At 31.5% G+C, this 26,381-nt stretch overlaps 1 pseudogene; it reads right to left on the minus strand.

Moving 5' to 3' along the window:
• Positions 1–484: 484 nt before the first annotated feature.
• Positions 485–26,116, minus strand: LOC134701742 (myotubularin-related protein 9-like; annotated as a pseudogene).
• Between the last annotated feature and the right edge of the window lie 265 nt (positions 26,117–26,381).

Consider the following 26,381-nt stretch of genomic DNA (forward strand, 5'->3'; position numbering starts at 1 on the left):
ACCAGTGCCACATGTGGAGCAGGATCTGCTCACCCTTCCGGAGCACCTGAGATCACCCCTAGTTTTTGGTGGGGTTGGTGTTGCTTATGCTTTAGTTTTTTATGTTGTGTCATGTGTACTATTGTTTGTCTGTTTGTCTTTTTCATTTTTAGCCATGGCGTTGTCACTTTATTTTTGATTTATGAGTTTGACTGTGACTCTGGTATCTTTTGTCCCTCTTTATGGAATTCACAGAACGCCTCTTAATATATTCAGGTGTTAGCACAATCAAGGAAAAAAATCGAATCTACAGGACAACCTTGATATTCACATACCACTACTCAATTGGATGTTGCTAGCAGAATTAAGAAAAAGTTTGGAATTCACAGGCCAGCATTTAAGTGTCACTGATTGACACTTTAACATAGCAGACATAATAAACTTTATCATTTATCACAGAAGTACATACATACACATGATTACATCAACAATTAAATATTGCACATATTGTCAAAAATATTTCATCACTTGAAAATATTTATATTCCTCTATTAGAGTTCAAATTATATAAATTCACAGTGCTGAACTGTAAACTAATTATATGACTTTAAATTGCAGTATAATGCATTATTATTATACTAATTACTTTTAATCTACCATGTAAAAAGATATTTTGATATTTTTGTCCTTCAACACAGGATAAAATATTTTGTTCCATAACACCAATTTTAATGTTTATATAAGACTTTAATAGTCATTCACCAATATTTAAGGAGATTTTAGAATTATGTTCTTTCGAGACCCACCAAATAATACCAATGCAAAAATATCAAAGTCTTAGTCAGCCTTAAAAAGTTTTCTTGCAATTTAAAAAAAAAAACAATTTCTTGATCAGGAGCTCCATAACCTATCAATATTTTTAGCTTATTTTGTTTTTTTTTACTTCAACTTATAGTACCAATTTTAAATTCTATATTTTTTTTATTTCACCTATTTACATCCTTAAGCCAAGATGGAATGTGAAAGTGTCTATCCTGGTATTTAAAATCTGTAGATATATATATCATAAATTAGTCCAGCAAAGTTTGTCCTGAATATTGACCTCATTCTGGTATACAATCAACACCAAGTTCTGAGGGAAGAATCAGTCCAACTCCTAGTGCTTCTCTTTCTAATGAGGCAAGTTGTCTGAAATAAAATAACAGCAGTCATATATTATCAGCAATAACAACCAACCAAAAATCAATCAATCAATTAATCATTCTAATGCAACATTGTTCATTTTCATTGGATATGTTATCAATTTTCATGGTGTCAATTCAAAATTGATGCTATGAAAATGTATTAGCAAACAAAGGCATCTTATGACAGATTTTAAATGCATGATTTGACGTTGGTTTCTGTCAATTTCTTTATAATGGAGATAAAAATAACTCATTTTAAGCTCTGATGGCATTGAATGGCTAACATGTAGCCAATAAACTTAATTTGCTACCATCAAATCATCAATAAAGGAAATAAATTATAATTTGATGATTATCAACTCACTTGTCCCATTGGACATCTAATATGTTGATACAACTTGTCTGACACCTATTTTTACTTTTTGTTGGTGGAATGTACAAGTACCTTTATTTTTGTTAGATATATTTCTATTCAGTGTTCCAGCTAGGCCGTTTTCAGAGGGCGCGGCGCCCGCCCTTGTCCGAGTGGTGCCCTGTGCCCTTTTTACAGTTTCCAGGGCGCCCTGCCTTTTTAGAAGATCGATTGCATATTAATTTGCGTATTGATATGATACGCTAATTACTAAATTTTACCTGGGGAAAAGTTTATGACTTTGTTTACGACCCCAAGCTAATCAATGATTATAACTGGTGTCATAAGCTGTTGTTATAGGTAATCCGTTTATCGGATGAGTCATTAATGATCATCAACATTAATTGGTTCAAATAGAATCGGACAGTTGGCAATTATCTTTGAAGAAATGTGGGCACAATTTGCGATGTTTACCGTAGTTTCATGGAGGAAACATAATGACAGAAAGTTGGAAAACCATAATAAACTCATTGAAGACATTGTTTTACTTGTTTTCTGTAAAATAAACACAAAATTCAGACGTATTTGTCATTGACTGCCTTCATTTTTGATACAAAAATAACAAAATAGGCCGCCATATTGTGATCATATTTACATCATATTTACATCATATTTACGTACTGTTATAATCCTCCAAACAAGGAGCACACCCGAATAAAGAAAGATAACTCAATCTGATTTTTTTCCTACCATTGAGTAACCCATTTACATATTCTAAAATATGTCTCCATACTTCTTACTTAAGAATATATATGTTTAGGTATTTATTTTGAGTTATGGGAAAAGTTAAAGAGGGTCTTAGTAGCAGTGTTGGTAGGATGCCTTGGTCATCTTTTTCTGTATTCTTTATTTTTGATACTATTTTTCACTGTTGCTTTAATTTATATCCTAAAATTGTGAATTTACTGAGCACAGCTGTTTTGTGATGTATTGCCATCAAGCACAGCAGAGGTAGAAAGGTGAAACTAGTAAAATGTGGTATACCATAGAAACAGTATGAAACACGTCACCTTTCAAAACATACTACATATAAAGTTCAACTGTGCCAAGCAATGATAAAATAACTTGTGTGACAAGCTGCTTGACAAGTTTTTCAGCCTTAAAAGTAGAAAGATAGAGTTCTATATGGGCTGATGATGTTGTTCTTGTATAACCTGTGATTCAACGAATAAACACAAATGTTTGATTAACATCTTTTATTAAAATATGCCCTTTTCATATTATCATATCGCGCTTTAAATGCCCTTTTTCAGGATTGGCACCCTGCCCTTTTGAAAACCTAGCTGGAACACTGCTATTTGTATCCATCTGATGAGTTAAGCCTTTTTTGACTGCTTTTTATACTTCGTTCTTATTTTGTACTTTCCAGGTAAGAGGAGGGTTGAAATCCCACTTTGATGTTTAATCCCGCCACATTCTATCATGTATGTGTCTGTCCCAAGTCTGCAAGAACTTTCAGATCTGTACTTAGTGTCTTTTTGTTGTTGGGATGTACAAATTCCCTTCCGTGTTGCTGTTGCTGTGTAACATATTTGCTTTTTGATAATTTTTTTTAACATAAATTAGGTCGTAATTTTTTTCGTTTTATTTGTTTTACATTTGACATTTCAGGGTCTTTTATAGCTGACTATGGGGTATGGGCTTTGCTCATTGTTGAAGGTCATATGGTGACGGTTAGAGTGGTTGCAATTGAAACTTTACAGTAACTATTATAACTTTTTATTAAATATGTTGTCATTGTTATATATTTTATTGAAAGCACTTTACGCCAATATGGGCCAATGGCTTATACCATTATACATAATATACAGTTTACGTATATAAAACAATGAAAATAAACAATGCAGACAGTTTGAACTATAATCCTTGTCTTTCTTTAAATTAATAATCATTTTTATAGAATGTAAAGGCTATGTGGAATCATGGAGTAGAGTTCACAAAAGTCATAACTGTATCATTATTTGCCTTCAATCTTTTATGTTATATTTCAGTGGTTATCATGTTTAATGGTTGTTTGGTATACTAATTTTGTTCACTTTTCACAAAACAACAAAATGAGACAAATTTGAGCTCTAACTTTATATCTATATCTATTTAATATCAGTAGTAAGTATGGTTACCTCCTTAGTTTGGTGACCTTTGACCTTAATTCCTTGTCATACTCTCTAATTTTACTGACTTCCTGCCAAGCCTCCTTCTGTTTTGATTGGTCAATTATTGATCTCTGGTATAACCCAGACCACAACACCTGAAAAAAACAAAAATAACTGAATATCTTGAATAGACAGATCAGATAAAAGTGTGTGAAGATGTAAAATTTAATACACTTACAACAGGTAAAGAAGTAAGTAGTATTACAAACAAGAATGTGTCCATAGAATACAGATGCCCCAACCAAACTACTTTTATGTTGGACAAAAAGACAGACAAATGGACGCACAAACTGAAAACATAATGCCACTAGGTGGAGCATAAAAACCTACTTTTCAGAGTACTTCAGATATGATATTTGTATATGGTTAATTAAATTAAAAGAGAAATGCTATATTACATACCAAACTTTGTGGAGCTACAGAGGGCCATATAACTCTAGGATTAGGATCATACATAGGATTAAGATACTTCTGTAAAACTTCTGGTCTTGCTAAATATGTCCTGTAAATAAAGTTATAAATTTTTTTTTATTAAAAATTAGTTTTAAAGGAGTTGGATAAATCTACTATTCAGTGCTAAAACATTTTAACAAAAAACAAGTACATGTAACATATGTATGTCCTGTGTAACCTAATGCCAACATTTAAAATGGTAAACCAAAGTTGCACTTCCAAGAGGGGAGAAACAGGAATGATTTCAGTGTTTATACAAGTTCCAATAAAAAAAATGAAAAGATATTTTCTCAATTTATATTTTAAATACAGGTTGCGAAAATTTCAAACTATACAATATATACAATATTTTTTTTTTATTGTCAATCAAGGACGCCCTAAAAGAGCAGTATAATTACAAGCAATTTGTTACAATGATTATTATTAATTCTTAATGATATGCAAATGACAAAATATAGAATAAAGAAAATGAGCCCAAAAGTAAAATTAAAACCACAGATATTTATATATGCATATATTGATCATGTAAAAATGATTTTAAGCTGTTTATGGATACCATTAGTGCCATAAAAGTTAAATTTGGTCTATGAATGATTCACTGGGTCAGCAAATTGGCATTATTTACATTTTTATCAGTTTATTCCTCTCAGTCCAGAGACTGATTATTAAATTACATAAGTGTTTTAGAACTTCTAGATTCTCACAACCTATTAGCCATATAAACATATTTTCATCATTACATTTCTTTAAGTTAGGATAAGAAATACAAAGTTCTTTAATAAATGTCATTCTGTATGTTTCTAATTTTTTGCATCGTAGGAGAAAGTGGATCTCATCTTGCACTTCCTCCTCACAGAGTTTACAAACACGCTCATGAATGACCATAATACCATCCATCAATAAGGACATGTGTTACTTTTAAATATAGCAGGTACAAATTATGACTAGAAACAAGATAGTTGTAGCCTTTTATGGGGATTTTTTTTTCAAAATAATGATGATTTAATTAATACTTTTCTTCAATTACCATAAAGAGACTGTTCTGGAGGACAATTTACACTCTTTTCTTTCCTTCTCATTATTGCACAGGAATGTACCTAAAAATAGAATAAAATATCCAATAACAACAAGCACAAAAAGACTGTTCACGAAATCAGGGACAAACAAACTGGTTGACACATGTAATAAATGGCTGACACTTGTGTGACATATATATGTTATATAGATGGCTGATTTATTTTTTAAATGGTCTATTTTAATGTCACCTTGTTGACAAATGATCTATTTTGATGACAACTTATTGACAAATGGTATATTGTGATAACACTTGGTTGACAAATGGTATTTTTTTATGACATCTGGTTGACAAATGGTCTTTTTTGATGACACCTAGTTGACATATGGTCAATTTTGATGACACCTGGTTGACATATGGTCAATTTTGATGACACCAGGTTGACATATGGTCAAATTTGATGACACCAGGTTGACATATGGTCAATTTTGATGACACCTGGGTGACAAATGGTCTATTTAGTTGACACCTGGGTGACATATGGTCAATTTTGATGACACCTGGTTGACATATGGTCAAATTTGATGACACCAGGTTGATAAATTTAATATATGATTGACACCTGGTTGATAAATGTTTTTTTATTTTGTTTGAAAACTGATTGGAATATGGTCTTTATGAATGTCATATAGTATAAACTGATGAAAATGTATATATGGTGGGCAAAGTGTATACATGGTTGATCAAGATGTATATGGTTGATACATGGTGTACATGGTTGACACATGGTGTTATGGTTGATATATGGTATCATGCTAACCTCTTTCTAATTGTTACCATGCCTGATGATATCTCACTAAAGGTTACCATACCTTATGACCTCTGACTTCAGATTATAATGCCAGATGATCTACCTCAAGACATATGTCAATGTAACATTGTTAATTTTCTTCTTAATACATTGTAGACTGACAGTCTGTCACTGAACAAGATTAAGTGGAAGTTTTTGTTTTCTACTTACCAAATTGTGAAGAGTAGGTGTGTTCGAACAGCAGGATAAGAAACTCTTCATTGAATTCAAATGAACAAGGAAACTGTTGCCATATCTACAATGTAAACAACACTTTAATAAGTGAAACTGGGAGCTACAGCTCACTGATGATACCCCCGCCCAAATACTTGACAGAAAACAGGAAGTTTTTGAGTGATGAATCTGAAAAAGCATCATACTGTATAGCTGAGTTATATAAACCCAGAAACCAAACTTCAGAAATCATTGTATTGCAGTTCCTGACAAAAATATGTCGCAATTTTCAACTTGGATATTATGTGTTAAATGTAATTCACTGCAACCAATGTAATAATGTATATATGTACATGCCAGTGTAACAGGTCTGTCTCAGAGTATTTAGGACAACAATAAAAAATGTTTCATTGATAAATAGTTCATGTGTCCAAGAAGGAATAAAACTCTTTGTCGAATAGCCTGTAATAAACATATTTCACCCTGCTGCATTTTTTTTTAGACTGTCCCAAGACAGCAGCCTCTGGCCTTTTTTCTTCATGTATGATTTTAAATTTAAGTTTATTTATGTATTCCAGGGTTTAGTATGACATCCATCTTGACTGAACTAGTCAAGAGTTGGGGTAATTGTAATTGTAATCGTTAATCAGCTGTAATTGATTACAATTTTTCAAGTAATCATTGTAATCATTAATCAGCCAAAAATCTGATTACATGTTATTTAAGGCCACGTTTTTTTTATTTGTTGTTTTTACGGATCCGCCTACCCGATTTTGCCGATTTTCAGAATAAAAATAAAATTGACTTTTCATGCTTTTTTGTTCCCACTGACCCTTATCAATGAATTATCCCTGAAAAATAATTAAAATTCTCTTTTTTTATGAAATGAAATGCATTAATCATTAACAAAGTTGATAACACTTTCTGTTGTGAAAAATAAAACTTCCAATTTACGTTTCTAAAAATAGACAAATCAATTATAACTGACCTTGAAATGTCTTTTGCGCAAATAATTTTGTGGAACGAAACCTGTGTTTAAAACCAATTACAAAATAAGTTTGTTTCCCTTATTTGTCATCAGTCAGTAAGATGCATCATCTCAGAGAAATAGACTTATTCAAAAGAGGGACGAAAGATACCAAAGGGACAGTCAAACTCGTAAATCTAAAACAAACTGACAACGTCATGGCTAAAAATGAAAAAGACAAACAGAAAAACAATAGTACACATGACAAAACATAGAAAACTAAAGAATAAACAACATGAACCCCACCAAAAACTAGGGGTGATCTCAGGTGCTCCGGAAGGGTAAGTACAAATGTGGACAGGTGGAATACATCAAATAAGTACTGAATATCAACAAATCATTTGAAATTTTCTTGTTTCATAGATAATAAAAAAATTCGATCATTGGGATAAAAACAGGATTGCATGACAACTGATTAAACCCCATATTGTTGTTTTTCCAGTGGACGAGTCTATTACATTTTTGGACACGTGTGTTGAAACTTATTTTTGTACGACGTTTTTACATTTTTTTTCTTTATCAGTTTTTGTGATTGAAGATCATTATTAACAAGTTTTCTGGAATTGATTGAGAGCTACTACGGGAATCTGTTTTTCTTGTTTGTGAAATGACGATTTAATTTCGTCTTTGTCCGTGCAACCCCCCACTATTTTACAGGAAGTTATTAAACGATGTCATGCGATGTTCATGATCGTTGATCAATAATATTTCATCGAACTAAATGTAAAGAAATGATGACAAAACAGCAAATAAGACAAATATTTCGTTAGTGAGGTGAAATATATATTTATTTTGCATATTTTTCTGTTTTTAAAAATTTTTTTTTCTTTTTTTTTCCGACCGACCGACCTGACTTTTTTATGGGAAAAAATCTGTTAAACCAACAAATTAAAAAAACGTGGCCTAATTTAATCAATTACTTTTCAAAATATCCTGTAATCCTGATTACTTTCTGATTACATTCTGATTACAATGAAAAAAATCTTAAACTGTTTATGGTCAATAAATGAAAAAAATTGTTATTCTTATTCAATTTATATTGAACATGTTAAGATAGTTTGGTATACTTTTTGATATATAAAGCATGACAATTGGTTTGTATACTTCAGTAAATAAACAGCTGCGCCATGAGCGCATGATACGCCCAACGTCTTATGTGGAAGTTATATGCAATATTCATAAATAGTTTCTGAGAAAGTTTTAAGCAATAACCATATATAGTTTTTGAGACACGGCGGGAAACTCTCCACCCTGTTTTTTTTTTATAAAAAACTTAAATATCACTAAAATAAAATTTTGAATCAAAACCAAAAAGTTTAAAGATCTTTAGATTAACATAACAAAGAAGTGTGTAAAGTTTTAAGCAATAATCATAAATTATTTTTGAGATGCAGCGCGACATGTAAAAAAAACCTCCCCTGTTTAACAAAATACTCAATAACTCAAAAATGAAATTTTGAATCATCACCAAAAAGTATACAGATCTTTAGATCAATATAATAAAGAAGTGTGTAAAGTTTTAAGCAATAATCATAAATTGTTATAGAGATATGGCACAACATGTAAAAAAAAAAACCTCCCCCTTTTTCACAAAATACTCAATCACTCAAAAATGAAATTTTGAATCATCATCAAAAAGAATACAGATCTTAAGATTAATATAACAAAGACATGTGTAAAGATTGTAGCAATAATCATAAATCGATTTTGAGATATGGCGTGACATGTAAAAAAAAACCTCCCCCTTTTTTACAAAATACTCAATAACTCAAAAATAAAATTTTGAATCATCACCAAAATGTATACAGATATTAAGATTAATATAACTAAGAAGTGTTTAAAGTTTTAAGCCATAATCAAGAATCGTTTTTGAGATACAGTGCGACATGTGAAAAAAACACACCCCTGTTTTAGTTACAAAGTACCGTAAATCAAAAAGTTTAAATCTAATTTTCACCAAAAAGTATACAGATCATTTGACCATCATAAGAAACAACTATATTAAGTTTCATGAAATTTGGATAAGTCGTTCTCAAGTCACAGTGCGACATGTTTACGCCGGACAGACGGACAGACACTGGATATGTGTATACCATAATACGTCCCGTCAAAATTTTGACGGGCGTATAAAAATTAACTATAACAGTATTGAAAAGTCATCAATAGCCTAAGTAGAAACATATAATACTAATATATGTTTCAGGCCTTAGCAAAATGTATCGTATGATTTTTTGTCAACTTTGAATTGACAGGTAGGAAACCAATTAAGGTTTGTTTTTATTGCAATTACCCACTGCGTATAGATGTAGGACACTGTATACATGTATGGTAAAAGATAAATCAGACATGTGATCATTTATCTAATTAGCACAAACATTTATTACAAGTTGGACAAATATCTTGTTTAAGATAAGCAAATTTTTGTATGTTTTGGACTGTACATGTAAAATGCAATGCTTTTTAGCACTTGTATTTTGTTTTCTATTTGATTATACTGGTAAATTCATTTCATCCATTCTTTAACTCCCATAAATTGCACCTTAAACAAATATCAATAAAAGTCTAGAATAGGTCAGAAGACAAACAGCAAACGCTTTTTATAAAGCTATATTCAATTGAAGTCAAAAGAATTCAGAGATTAATGATGATATCCAGTAACACAATGTTTATGTATGAATGAAGTAAACTTTTGAGGTTTATTAAAAAGATTAAGTTTGAAGTTATCATTTTATAATATACCAAACACAATACTTTCTAAATAATGCTATAGTTATATATTAAACATTTCTTGTTTTGTTTATATAGATTAGACCGTTGGTTTTCCCGTTTGAATGGTTTTACACTAGTAATTTTGGGGCCCTTTATAGCTTGTTGTTCGGTGTGAGCCAAGGCTCCTTGTTGAAGGCCGTACTTTAACCTATAATGGTTTAATTTTTAAATTGTTATTTGGATGGAGAGTTGTCTCATTGGCACTCACACCACATCTTCCTATATCTATTCATTCACATCATGCAAAATGTTTTTTTTTAATTCATTGTAATCATGATTACTTTGCCAATGTAATCATTAATTTAATCAGACACTTTCAGAACTGATCACTACAAACTGCTCAGAGTCTGAATTGACCAGTTTTTGTGCTCGACCAGTAAAATCGAGCACACATTTTACTCGACTAGTCTCGACATTGTCTCGACTGGACTTAACTGTACTTAAGTGTACTCGACTAGGTCTCGACTTTACTTAATTAGTCTGAAATGGTCTTGACCAAGGCTTGACCTGTCTCGACCTGTCTTGACTAGTCTCGACTCAGCCTGAACCAGTCTCGACCTGTCTCAACTAGTCTCGACTCAGTCTGAACCAGTCTCGACCTGTCTCGACTAGTCTTGACCTTCAAATTTAGTTTTGACTGGTATAAAGAAGCCCATCTAACTAAATTAAATACTGATCTTACAAAATTCAAGCTTATTAGGTAGTTTGATTACTGGCGGTGAAATTATAAAAAAATTTTTTTTTACAAAAGGTAAAAATAAAAATTATTATATAAATTCAGATATGCATCTTTAAATTTTCTAATAACTTTTTCAAATCAACTTGGATTTTCATCAAACTATGCACCTATCTAAGATATATATCAAGCTTACTGAATCACATTTCATTTACTTTTTTGTTGTATAGCTATGAAATTTAAGAATTAAAGTCATCTCGGTAAAAAAGCTAGGATTTGCAATTCAGACAAAATAGAGATAGGCATCTTTAATTTTTTTAATAACTTTTTCAAAATCACTTGGATTTTCATCAAACTATGCAGCTATCTTAGATAAATATCAAGCTTACTGAATCCCATTTCATTTACTTTTGTTTTGTATAGCTGTAAAATTTAAGAATTAAAGTCATCTCAGTAAAAAAGCTAGGATTTGCAATTTGGACAAAATAGAGACAGGCATCTTTAATTTTTTTAATAACTTTTTCAAATCAACTTGGATTGTCATCAAACTATGCAGCTATCTTAGATATATATCAAGCTTACTGAATACCATTTCATTTACTTTTTTATTGTATTGCTGTAAAATTTAAGAATTAAAGAAATGTTGGTAAAAAAGCTAGGATTTGCAATTCGGACAAAATAGAGATAGTACACTTTAAATTTTCTAATAACTTTTTCAAATCAACTTGGATTGTCATCAAACTATGCAGCTATCTTCGATATATATCAGGCTTACTGAATCTTATTTCATTTACTTTTTTATTGTATAGCTGTAAAATTTAAGAATTAAAGTCATCTCTGTAAAAAAAGCTAGGATTTGCAATTTGGACAAAATAGAGATAGGCATCTTTAATATTTTTAATAACTTTTTCAAAACAACTTGGATTGTCATCAAACTATGCAGCTATCTTAGATGTATATCAAGCTTACTGAATCCCATTTCATTTACTTTTTTGTTGTACTGTTGTAAAATTTAAGAATTAAAGTAATGTTGGTAAAAAAAGCTAGAATTTGCAATTCGGACAAAATAGAGATAGTACACTTTAATTTTTTTAATAACTTTTTCAAATCAACTTGGATTTTGATCAAACTAGGCAGCTATCTTAGAAACATATCAAGCTTCTTGAATCCCAGGTTATTTAGATTTTAGTTGTATTGCTGTAAAATTTAAGAATCAACGTATTCTAGGTAAAAAAGCTAGGATTTGCAGTTTTGACAAAATAGAGATGGTACACTTTAATTTTTTCATAACTTTTTGAAATCAACTTAGATTTTCATCAAACTCTATAACTATCTTTGCAATATTCTTGCTAAATATCTTACTTAACCATAAGTTGTTATTTAGTTTGGTGTATTTCTGTCAAATTTAAAAATTTAATTAATCTACATGTAGGTCAAAAAGCGTTGATATTAGAAATATATCTTTCTTTAATTAAAAATATTAAATTTTTGTTTTAACAAAAATAAAGGTGTCTTTTTTAAGATTTTTTAAGATTTCATATCTTTTTCAAATCAGCTTAAACAAAATAAACCCCTTTTTTTGTAGTAAAACAAAAAATTAATATCATGAACTTTCATAACAATCCTTGAAAACCTTTTAAAAAAAGAAATGTGTTCCAAAGTTACAGTAAAAATTTATTTCAATCAAATCTTAAAATATTTTTTTGTCAAATTTAATGACATGGCACTATAAATGGTTTAATTACATCAGTACACCTGAGATTTACAGGTAAAAAGAAAGCCCTACTTTTCTTAAACTCGTGTATTACTTATCAAGAGAATTAAAAAAGCCTTGCGATTTAGATTTAACAGGATGTTGCAACTTTGAATAAATGTTATTTAGAATTTAAAACTCTCTGGTAGATGTGATCTTTTTAATAAGTTTGCCCCAAGCAGAAGGTATTGCCTTATAAATCACCACAAATCAGAAGAACTATTTGAATAATTTCTTTAATTTTTCTTTGCTTTTTGATATATTTATAGGATATATATATCAACAGGAATAAAACATTAAAGGAATTATATAACTAATTTATATATACTTTTTCCAAAATTATGAGGAAAGATATATATCTAATATTGTAGCTTTTTGACCTACATGTAGACTAATTAAATTCTTAAATTTGACAGAAATACACCAAACTAAATAACAACCTATGTTTCAGTAAGACTGATACATCACCAAGGTAGCTATATCATGTATATAGTTTGAATAAAATCCAAGTTGATTTGAAAAAGTTATTAACAAGTTTAAAGTGTACTATCTCTATTTTGTCAAAACTGCAAATCCTAGCCTTTTTTACCCAGATTTGACAGCAATACACCAAACTAAATAACAACCTGGGATTCAGTAAGATTAATACATCAACAAGGTAACTATATAGTTTGAATAAATCCAAGTTGACTTGAAAAAAATATTAAAAAAATTAAAGTGTACTATATATCTTTATTTTGTTTGAACTGCAAATTCTAGCTTTCTTGACCTAGAATAATTAAATTTGTAAATTTGACAGCAATTCAACAAAAAACAAAATAAACTAGGATTCAGTAAGCTTGATATATATCTAAGAGAGCTGCCTAGTTTGATGAAAATCCAAGTTGATTTGAAAAAGTTATTAGAAAATTTAAAGTGTACTATCTCTATTTTGTCCAAAATTGCAAATCCTAGCTTTTTTTGCCAACATTTCTTTAATTCTTAAATTTCACAGCAATACAATAAAAAAAGTAAATGAAATAGGATTCAGTAAGCTTGATATATATCTAAGATAGCTGCATAGTTTGATGACAATCCAAGTTGATTTGAAAAAGTTGTTAAAAAAATTAAAGATGCCTATCTCTATTTTGTCTGAATTGCAAATCCTAGCTTTTTTTACCGAGATGACTTTAATTCTTAAATTTTACAGCAATACAACAAAAAAGTAAATGGAATGGGATTCAATAAGCTTGATATATATCTAAGATAGCTGCATAGTTTGATGAAAATCCAAGTGATTTTGAAAAAAGTTATTAGAAAATTTAAAAGTGTACTATCTCTATTTTGTCCGAAATTGCAAATCCTAGCTTTTTTTACCAACATTTCTTTAATTCTTAAATTTTACAGCAATACAATAAAAAAAGTAAATGAAATGGGATTCAGTAAGCTTGATATATATCTAAGATAGCTGCATAGTTTGATGACAATCCAAGTTGATTTGAAAAAGTTATTAAAAAACTTAAAGATGCCTATCTCTATTTTGTCCAAATTGCAAATCCTAGCTTTTTTTACTGAGATGACTTTAATTCTTAAATTTTACAGCTATACAAAACAAAAGTAAATGAAATGGGATTCAGTAAGCTTGATATATATCTAAGATAGCTGCATAGTTTGATGACAATCCAAGTTGATTTGAAAAAGTTATTAAAAAAATTAAAGATGCCTATCTCTATTTTGTCCAAATTGCAAATCCTAGCTTTTTTTACTGAGATGACTTTAATTCTTAAATTTTACAGCTATACAAAACAAAAGTAAATGAAATGGGATTCAGTAAGCTTGATATATATCTAAGATAGCTGCATAGTTTGATGACAATCCAAGTTGATTTGAAAAAGTTATTAAAAAAATTAAAAATGCCTATCTCTATTTTGTCCAAATTGCAAATCCTAGCTTTTTTTACTGAGATGACTTTAATTCTTAAATTTTACAGCTATACAAAACAAAAGTAAATGAAATGGGATTTAGTAAGCTTGATATTTATCTAAGATAGCTGCATAGTTTGATGAAAATCCAAGTGATTTTGAAAAAGTTATTAAAAAAATTAAAGATGCCTATCTCTATTTTGTCTGAATTGCAAATCCTAGCTTTTTTACCGAGATGACTTTAATTCTTAAATTTCATAGCTATACAACAAAAAAGTAAATGAAATGGGATTCAGTAAGCTTGATATATATCTTAGATAGGTGCATAGTTTGATGAAAATCCAAGTTGATTTGAAAAAGTTATTAGAAAATTTAAAGATGCCTATCTGAATTTATATAATAATTTTTATTTTTTACCTATTGTAAAAAAAATTTTTTTTTATTTCACCGCCAGTAATCAAACTACCTAATAAGCTTGAATTTTGTAAGATCAGTATTTAATTTAGTTAGATGGGCTTCTTTATACCAGTCAAAACTAAATTTGAAGGTCAAGACTAGTCGAGACAGGTCGAGACTGGTTCAGACTGAGTCGAGACTAGTCAAGACAGGTCGAGACAGGTCGAGCCTTAGTCAAGACCATTTCAGACTAATTAAGTAAAGTCGAGACCTAGTCGAGTACACTTAAGTACAGTTAAGTCCAGTCGAGACAATGTCGAGACTAGTCGAGTAAAATGTGTGCTCGATTTTACTGGTCGAGCACAAAAACTGGTCAATTCAGACTCGGAGCAGTTTGTAGTGTGATGTAATCATTAATTTAATCTAATCGTACAAATGACAAAGTAATTGTAATTTAATCAATTACATTGAAAGTAATGAGAGCCATCTCTGAAACTAGTACACATTTTATGTTTAGGGGCCAGATAAAGCACGTCATTTAGTGTTGGATTTTCTTGCTGTGTTGATGACCTATTGGACGATTACAGCTATTTTCCACTTTTTTCGGTTGTTGTCTCTTTGATACATTCCCCATTTCCATTCTTAACTTTATAAAATAATTAACTGTTGATTCAGAAATATGTCGTCTTTCTGTTATTCTAATATACATTTAGTAAATGTATAAAGCAAATATTGAAATTAAAATGGCAATACTTTAACATGCTCTGCAAGGCATTCAAAGTCAATGGAACTTAAGGTTTAAATTTATATGAAGGATAAATGCCAATAAAATTGCATTTATCAAATATCTATAAACTAAACTAAAAACCATATATGTGATTTTATTATATTCAGTTAACCATGGAAACGAAATGTGCAAATGCTAATAGAGTTTCATAACAAATATTTTCCATCATTATAAGTGGTTAATTTAAAAAAAAATAGTCCTTGCTTTGTGCCATGAAATATTTAAATTCAAAATAATTTATACTATTTGCTATATGTGTGCTATGGAATCTTAATTTATTGAGAAAACTATGAATATACTAACCTGCCAGACACAATCTAAAAAGAGAAGAAAAATAGGAGATTCACTTCTCTGTTTAGTGATGGCAAATGCTGATTTGGAACAGCGGTCAGCAAATGGATGACCACCTTGTAACCATTCACGTTCTACTAAGGCTTCAAATCTAAAAAGAATAAATAAGATAAGGACCAACTTAGGACAAAGGTCAGTAAATGGACGTCCACCTTGTAATCTAGACTTCAAATCTATATATAAATACGATTTGGACCAACTTGGGTCAAAGGTCAGTAAATGGACGTCCACCTTGTAATCTAGACTTCAAATCTATATATAAATACGATTTGGACCAACTTGGGTCAAAGGTCGGTAAATGGACGTCCACCTTGTAATCTAGGCTACAAATTTATAAATAAATACGATTAGGACCAAAGGGTCAAAGGTCATCAAACAAATATTATAATTTAACCATTCATGCCCACAAATAAAAGGTTTAAAATTATGGAGCAAATGAACATGTCAAATGGCAGGTCTATACATAAAATAAAATGTTGGTTGTGTGACATTGTAGCATCTTCTTTCATTCAGGAAACTGATTTTCTTTTTATAAATTTAAAGAACAATGTCACCTGACATTAAAAATTAAACAAATATTTGCATTAAGTCATATTTAAAAAGATGTACTAGATGAGGTTTTGGAATTTGTGTCAAATGTTCGGACTCCTTGGTGTTTTTCCATACAACACAATGTTAAATATTTTGCACCCATTTATTTTTTCATATAAGATTAACCACCTCATGAAAGGTCATTTAACAAAATTTAAGAAGATTCTTAATTTTCTTTCTTTTGTTATGAGACCCAATAATACCAATGCAAATATAAGGTAAAAGTCCGAGTCAGTCTTTTCCCGCCATATTTTAAATCTCAAATATCACGAAAAGGAGGTCCATGACCTATCAATATTTTTAGCTTATTTTTATCCTTTATGGATGCTCTACCAGCTTATAGTATAAATTTTAACTTCTTAATTTATTAAATTTTACCTAACCTCACCTAAGTACATCCTTAAATGCAGTTTATTTTTTCAATATTGGTAATAACTGCTTGAATAGACCAAATAATCTAAAGTTGTTTACCCATTAATGGTCCTACAGTCATGGTCCAATATAAGTTGTACAAGGGAGGTAACCTGTAAAGTTGTATCAAATCCCTCAGATCCATGGACCAATACTGAAGCCCCTGTAAAATACAACAACAAAACTCAATTAAAGTGTGATGGACTAGCACAGGGGAGGTAATCCTGTGTTGTATCAAATCCCTCAGATCCATGGACCAATACTGAAGCCCTGTAAAATACAACAACAATAACTCAATTATAAATGATGGACTAGCACAGGGGAGGTAATCCTATGTTGTATCAAATCCCTCAGATCCATGGACCAATACTGAAGCCCCTGTAAAAATACAACAACAATAACTCAATTATAGAGTGATGGACTAGCACAGGGGAGGTAATCCTGTGTTGTATCAAATCTCTCAGATCCATGGACCAATACTGAAGCCCCTGTAAAATACAACAACAAAAACTCAATTATAGAGTGATGGACTAGCACAGGGGAGGTAATCCTGTGTTCTATCAAATCCCTCAGATCCATGGACCAATACTGAAGCCCCTGTAAAATACAACAACAAAACTCAATTAAAGAGTGATGGACTAGCACAGGGGAGGTAATCCTGTGTTGTATCAAATCCCTCTGATCCATGGACCAATACTGAAGCCCCTGTAAAAATACAACAACAAAACTCAATTAAAGTGTGATGGACTAGCACAGGGGAGGTAATCCTGTGTTGTATCAAATCCCTCTGATCCATGGACCAATACTGAAGCCCCTGTAAAATACAACAACAAAACTCAATTAAAGTGTGATGGACTAGCACAGGGGAGGTAATCCTGTGTTGTATCAAATCCCTCTGATCCATGGACCAATACTGAAGCCCCTGTAAAAATACAACAACAATAACTCAATTATAAATGATGGACTAGCACAGGGGAGGTAATCCTATGTTGTATCAAAAAACTCATTTATAGAGTGATGGACTAGCACAGGGGAGGTAACCTGTAAAGTTGTATCAAATCCCTCAGATCCATGGACCAATACGGAAGCCCATGTAAAAGACAACAAAAACTCAATTATAGAGTGATGGACTAGCACAGGGGAGGTAATCCTGTGTTGTATCAAATCCCTCAGATCCATGGACCAATACCGAAGCCCCTGTAAAATACAACAATAACTCAATTATAAATGATGGACTAGCACAGGGGAGGTAATCCTGTGTTGTATCAAATCCCTCAGATCCATGGACCAATACTGAAGCCCCTGTAAAATACAACAACAATAATTCAACAAGCATTAGCCTTTCAAAAAGGCTATTCCACTCTTAGCTGATGAAAATGGAAAGTGCTCTCGCTTTGTAGATTAATTCATTTACTATAATAGCCACTTGCATCAATCAACAAATTTTACCACACACGTGAGGTCACACATTATGAAGTAGTAATATATTGTTTAATGTTGTTGTTTACTCCAGAAGATTCGACTATTTATAGATAAAAGTTACCTGTGTAAAATCTAATTGCTCAAATAGAGAGGACAAATCCGATACTCTACGGGATTGAAGGACATTTACTAGGTTTGGAGTTGAGAATTATAAATGATGGACAAGCACAGGGGAGATAATCCTGTGTTGTATCAAATCCCTCAGGTCCATGGACCAATATTGAAGCCCTGTAAGAATCCAACAATTTATTGCTTCCCCCCCTCCCCCCCCCCCCCTTCTTAATTTTGCAAAAAATAATATTTGAAAAAAAAATCTTTTTTATATCTGAAATCTGAAATGAGAAAACATTGCCCCTCCCCATAATTTCATATTTCCCCTTCCCCAAATGGTACAAGTACACATTAGAATCATACCTTCAGAATCTATACACTGTGCTACGGTACAAGTACACATTAGAATCATACCTTCAGAATCTATACTCTGTGCTACGGTACAAGTACACATTACAATCATACCTTCAGAATCTATACACTGTGCTACAGTACAAGTACACATTACAATCATACCGCCAGAATCTATACACTGTGCTACAGTACAAGCTCACATTACAATCACACCTTCAGAATCTATACTCTGTGCTACGGTACAAGTACACATTACAATCATACCTTCAGAATCTATACACTGTGCTACAGTACAAGTACACATTAGAATCATACCGTCAGAATCTATACACTGTGCTACAGTACAAGCTCACATTACAATCACACCTTCAGAATCTATACACTGTGCTACAGTACAAGCACATGTTAGTATATCTTTGACATGTGATAACCAGTTACTGGATTCTAACTTTGATAGCCATTTGTCCATACTACTGGTGTTGTCAAGGGATGCTGAAATAGAAACATTACAAACTAAACATCTGACATGTCAGCAAGGGCACCACACAATGGGGAAGCAATCTTAAAAAAAACAGCTGTTAATCACTTTTTGTTGAAACTTGTGCACTTAAACTATGATTCTCAAAATTAAAATTTGTATATTTATAATTCAAAATATTTTTTATTCAATTTACACACAAATGATCAACAAAATATCTTTTGTCATTGCAAATCAATTTTGAATATTATTTTATATGTTTTACGTGGTAAGAACAATGAGCAGGAAACTTGAAGTTTTGCATTAATTAGTATTGACGTCAAATAAACGTACATTCCATCAATTTGATGAGCGAGTCATGGAATGCCTGTCTCCTATCCACAGACTGATGTATCCGTCTCCACTGTGGATAATATACTTCAGGTTCATATTTAGTATGAAATTTATTATATGTAACAGAGTTCAATGAAGATATGACAGTTTCTAATCCATATGTGCTACAAAAATTGAAGCTTTCATTACCATCTCTCAGAATTGACTTAGAATAAAGAGAAAAGAAAATAAACAAGAATGAGTCCATAGTTCATGGATGCCCCACTCTCACTATCATTTACTATGTTTAGTTGAAATTGAGGTCAAAACTTTAATTTGGCGTTGAAATTAGAAAGATTTTCATAGGGAACATGTGTATTATATTTCAAATTGATTGAACTTTTCAACTTCAGCATAAACTACCTGTACCAAAAAAAATAACCTGAAGCGGGACAGACGAACAAACAGACAGACAGAAGAAGTTAACGAAGGGACCCACATACCGAAAAACATAATGTTCCTAGGTCGGGCATACAAAAATCAATGATATATCCGTGACAAAAAACAAATGCACATAATCACATAATAAAAATTTCTGTAGCAGCTAAAAATGTATTTAAAGTAAGCAATGTAACATGGTTCAATTTGGGTTATCTCCCTTGTATTAGGAAAATATCTCAACTGTGGTAACTCAGAGTGAGAGTGTCTTTATAGGACATTTTCTCAGATATAACTTATAAACTCTGCTTCAAAATGAGCTGCTTTGTGTCTATAATATTAGCTAAGTTGACCCGCCCAATTACAGATTTTACCATACCTTTATTTTGTGCTGATTTAGCAGCAGAAGGTGATCTTGTGTCTATGATATAACCTTTGTTGCCCCGCCCCATTACAGAATTGACCATTCTTTCATCTTCTTTACATCTTTTGTTGTTCATTCCTGTCAATGGTTGACAATGGTTGACTACACCTCATCATCACAGCCTGGAAGAAGGAATAACAAATATTAATTAATCATGGTCATAAATTTGAAGAACCTCAAATTATCACTCCGACAGTAGCAAAAAAAGAAAAAGATCAAATTAATTTTTATTTAGAAGTGTACATTCACAGTATAAAGTAATGTTAATCACAAATAACCTGAACCTTTCCAAAAATTCAGTTGGTGTTCACCTGGCCATTTAAATTTACATTTTTCAATATTTTTTTTATGTTTTTATAACTAAGAGTTAATATTTGTACAGCCAAATTAATCAAATAAATAATTAATTAATTTTTTTTAAGAAAAAAAAATCCCATAATGGTTAATTTAACTTCACAGAGTACAGCAGCTATTGTATGAGTTCAATGGGACAGTTCACTTTGTAAAATAATAAATGGTTAACTGATTCTTGGGAAAAGTTTCACTTCCCTTACATTAAACCAATTGTCAATTTTCAGGGATTTTTTTCTTTGGAATCATATCTGAACAAATAGAGCAATAATCAGCTGAACTAGATATTATCTTAACCTAAAGTAAATTCACTATTCTGTATGAATAGAGATTTTTTTATACTGGTACCTTTGTCTGTCTGTGGTAATAACTGAGAACAGGGAACCTGCCGTTTTGTCTGAACTGGGAAGCCTTTATAACTGTTTCATCATCTATAGATTTAGGTACAATCACTGCATGGGGATAGGATGCACAAACCTATAATATCAATTAAATATATGAATATATTCAAGTAAAATAAAATATAAAAATACAGTAAACATCTCCATACTAATTTCTTGAGAAAAAAAACTTACCTTTGGTAGACAAGTTTTTCATCAAATTAGAGATTTACGTTGGGCTTGCCTTAAAAATACTTCTTACTAAATTCAGTTTAATTTAGCCTTGTAGTTTCAGAGAATAACAAAATTTGAAAAGAATGCATGGACATGACAATAGCTGCCAAATGATATTTATCTTTTTGGGTAAGTGTCCTGAGAGCTTAAAAGAAGCACCTGAAATATGTCACAATTTGTTCACTTATTCACCCTTCAGTAACTTACCTTATAATCTTTGTTCACATAACTAAGTCTCCATTCCTCAGAGCAATTTTTAAACCTAGTGTATTCATTCTCTGGTAAAAATGCCTGCCAGCCGTCCTCTAATGGCTCAAATCCAGCTCGATAGAAAAATGGATACTTCAGGCTAATATCATCTATAAATAAAGTATTCTGGGAACTATGCTTGTGTGTATATGCTTTGCACTCATTCTAAAATTACCAAATAGGTAATCAGGAAAAAATAAAAAGAAGAACCATAGCAATAAATACAATTGAGAATGGAAATGGGGAATGTGTCAAAGAGACAACAACCGACCATAGAACAGACAACAGCAGAAGGTCACCAATAGGTCTTCAATGCAGCGAGAAATTCCTGCAACCAGAGCGCGTCCTTCAGCTGGCCCCTAAACAAATATATTATTATATATACTAGTTCAGTGATAATGGACGTCATACTAAACTCCAAGTTATACACAAGAAACTAAAATTAAAAATAATACAAGACTAACAAAGGCCAGAGGCTCCTGACTTAGGACAATAAAACCTGTTTAACAAAACTACTAATTTCTCTCCCCTTTTCCTTGTGTACAGCTTACCAACATGAGACAGCTTTATCTCCCCCTTTCCTTGTGTACTACTTACCAACATGAGACAGATTTCTCTCCCCTTTTCCTTGTGGACCACTTACCAACATGAGACAGATTTCTCTCCCCTTTTCCTTGTGTACCACTTACCAACATGAGACAGATTTCTCTCCCCTTTTCCTTGTGTACTTCCTACCAACATGAGACAGATTTTTCTCCCCTTTTCTTTGTGTACTACTTACCAACATGAGACAGATTTCTCCCCTTTATCTTTTGAACTACTTACCAACATGGAACAGGTTTCTCTCCCCTTTTCTTTGTGTACTGAGGAAGCTGAGCCAAATAATCTCCATGGAACTGAGATGTGCCAATGCTTATCAAAAGTTGTTCCGCATAAACTTACCTAATCACAAACCAATGCAATACATATCAAGTACATTTATACTAGTAATCAAAAGTTTAAAAGTCAACAGACCATGACTGAGGGGGTAAAATTATATCCATGGAAATGAGATGTGAAAATGCTAAAACTGTAAAACATTAACTAATACATTGCTGATGTTGTCGACAAAAAACAAAACAGGTATTAAAATCTGCTTTTTGAAAATCAGTATATATTTTCCCCTTGACTGTTGACACTTGACAGGATCGTTTTTTCTCTGTATTGTTACAACAGGAATGATTCCACATTACTAGTATTTAAAATGGGTAACCTAGTTCAAAATACAAATTTTCTATTTGGAATTAGAATTTAAATCAACACAGTACATGTTATATAGAAGAAGACATCTTAGCATAATTGCAAATTAGACAACATCAGAACATGTATTGATATTTGTCTCTCTTTCGTATCTTCATTTTTAATGAGTTCCATGGATAAGATAAGATAAGAAAACTTTATTTTGATTTGGCATGAGTACAAATAAGCAACACAAGCTCTAAGGAGCTTTTGACCGAATATAAAAACATATAAATAACATAAAAACAGTGCATTTTGACATACAGTATAAAACAACCTGTAATACAAAGTTGAAATCTCACATACATAGCATGCAATGAAAATAATCAACAAAATTTTAAAATGAAGTAAAAACATGCTTGACCAGAGCAACCATTAAGCAGCATAAATAATAAAACAGTTTAAGAATTATCTGCAAGCAGAACAGTGACATTCCAAACCGTTCCAGGACTGAACAAGACTTTTAAAATGTGAAAAACTGTTTTCAGTCCTGAAATGGTTTGGAAGACTGTTCCATAAAGTAGCAGCAGCAAATTTGAACGATTTTTTACCGTAACGGGTTGACTTTACCTGTGGAATTTCAAGAATATTTACATACCTGAAAGAATATTTAGATTTTTTGACATTCACCAAATTTTGTAAGCACACAGGAGCGATGTTGTTTATAATTTTAAAAGTTTCTAGAGCCATTGTTCTTATCCGTCTGATCTGCAAGGAAGGCACCTTAGCTTTCAGTAAAAGGTCCTCGTAGGAGCTGGTAAAATCCTCATAAACAAAACGGAGTGCTCTTTCCTGCACCTTTTCTATTTTTTTGGAATTTTTCTCAGTGCAAAAATGCCATGCCAAAGGGCAAAAATTAAAATTACTAAGAATAAAAGTATGAAATATAGTAAGTTTACTAAGTCTATCCAAAAATGAGCCTAAACGTTTTAAAACATTTAATTGCTGTGATGCCTTCCTACAGATTGAGCTGATATGAACATCAAAATTTAGCTGGTAGTCTATTTCAATGCCTAATAATTTTACTGTTTTTTCACATGTGAGGTTCGAATTTTGAATATGTATAGATGGGTTCTTTTCAAAGGTCTTTTTGCCAACAGCCAAAACTTGAAATTTGTCAGGATTTGCTTGCATTTTATTTACCCTGAACCACTCAATAAGTGTTTTTGAATCAGATTCCAAAGTTGAAATCAATAAATCGAAATCTGGAGTACAAAAAGATAAAGTATTGTCATCTGCATAGTTATATAAACTACCATTTTTAATAAAAAGAAAAATATCATTTATAAATATATTAAACAACAATGGCCCTAGTATCGAACCCTGTGGTACGCCTTTATGGATGTCAGCCCAACCACTCAGAACATTGTTGACTTTAATTTGCTGTTTTCGATTAGATAAATAGGACTTTAAAAGAGCAACTGCATTGGGGGTTAAACCGTATGCTGATAATTTATCTAGCATAATATTGTGAGGCAGGCAGTCAAAAGCCTTAGAAAGATCCATTAATACTGCTGCAATGTACTGGTTTTTATCAAGAGCTTCTCGCCAGTCTTCTAACACTCTGAGAAGTGTGGTCTGACATCCATGTCCACGTCTAAATGCACACAAAAATGGATTAAATATTTTATCAAAATAATCAGTTAATTGAATTTCATATATTTTTTCAAAGATTTTAGAAAATATGGGTAAGACACTAACTGGTCTATAATTTGTTTTTAATAATGGGTCACTTTTTTTATGAAGGGGGGTCACTTGGGCTTCTTTAAGTTTATCAGGGAAACAATTATTATCAATTGACAAATTTACAAGAGTTGTCAGCTGTGGTGCAATATAAGGTTTACAATTTTTCACTATTTTTGCTGGAATGCCATCAGCTCCTGTAGCCTTCTTTATGTTTATTTTATTCAAAATTTTTTCAACATTTTCATTTGATACTTTTTTAAATTCAAAGTCAGAATTATGCTTTCTGTTATCCAAAATTTCTTTTATACTAGGGTGATTTGAGGGGTCATATACAACATCTGCTCCAATTTTGTCTGCTACTGTGGAGAAAAAAATCTGAAATCTTTATTTTCTGTAAATCATTTGTAAATTCATCAATATCAAAAGTTTTGTAACTTCTATATGTTACATCCCTGCGTTTTGGTGCAGGTAAATTTCCTTTCACAACTGTTGAAATAATATTATGACAGTCACTAACACCATTTGGACTATTTATTGTTTTAAAACACAAATTCTTTTTATTTGTAATAATAACATCTACAAGGGATGGATTACATCCCTTTTTAAAACATGTGGGGCCTTTAACCAGTTGGGACAAGTTAAAAATATCACATATATCATGTAGAGTCTGAGATTTTTCAGCAGACAACATGTCAAAATTTAGGTCACCAAAAATAATAATATTGTCATATGACACAAAACATTTATCTAGTGATTTTGTAAAATTTTCAATAAAGTCATCATTTTTCATGGATGGAGGCTTGTATGCTCCCATAATAAGCCATTTGGCATCATTTATATAAATTTCATAGCAAATATTTTCAATTATATCAGATTCGAAACATTGTTTTCTACTTGATGGAAAGTCTGATTTAATCAGGGTAAGTAAGCCACCGCCGTACTGATTTCTGTCACGCCTTTGTAATTTATAACCTTCAACTTGAAATAGGTTGTCTTGAAAGGTATTGTCCAATTTTGATTCGGCAATCATTAGTAAGTCAACTATATTATCTGTGTGAGTAGTTCTTTTACCTCATCAAATTTGTATCTGATAAAATTGAGAATGGAAATGGGGAATGTGTCAAAGAGACAACAACCCGACCAAAATAAAAAAACACAACAGCAGAAGGTCACCAACAGGTCTTCAATGTAGCGAGAAATTCCCGCACCCGGAGGCGTCCTTCAGCTGGCCCCTAAACAAATATATACTAGTTCAGTGATAATGAATGACTGTTAATATTAATATATGCCGCAATAAAGTTGTGGTTAATGTAGCATGTGTAGTCTGGGTTCTGTGTGTGAGGTACATATACTCAGTGTGTACAACATACCCACAATTCCTCATGATTTTCTGATCTAGAGGACTGAATTACATGATGCCCTGTGATACAAAAAGAAACAGTAACTGCTTTAGTAAAAGGACGTTTTATACAGACATTCTTTACTGTAGGGGTCTTAATAAATTCTGCAAATTCCATTTTTTAGAACAGGTAGACACACTACAAAAAGAAAAAAAGAAATAAATGCACACAGAAGATGACTCTGCACATTGCTAATATTATAAATAAGTAAGTAGTAGTACGTTTTTTATTGAGTTTCACATGATTTAGAAAGCCATAGGAGGATATTTGTATAGACATAAAACATTTTGTACATAAACCAAGTCATACTCTCTAGACCATGTTTTGTTTGTTATGGTATTTGCTTATTTCCTTTGTTTTAAAAGATGAATCTACTTTTGAT

The sequence above is a fragment of the Mytilus trossulus genome, unplaced genomic scaffold (genome assembly GCF_036588685.1).
Source record: "Mytilus trossulus isolate FHL-02 unplaced genomic scaffold, PNRI_Mtr1.1.1.hap1 h1tg000262l__unscaffolded, whole genome shotgun sequence".
NCBI classification, from domain to species: Eukaryota; Metazoa; Mollusca; class Bivalvia; order Mytilida; family Mytilidae; genus Mytilus; species Mytilus trossulus.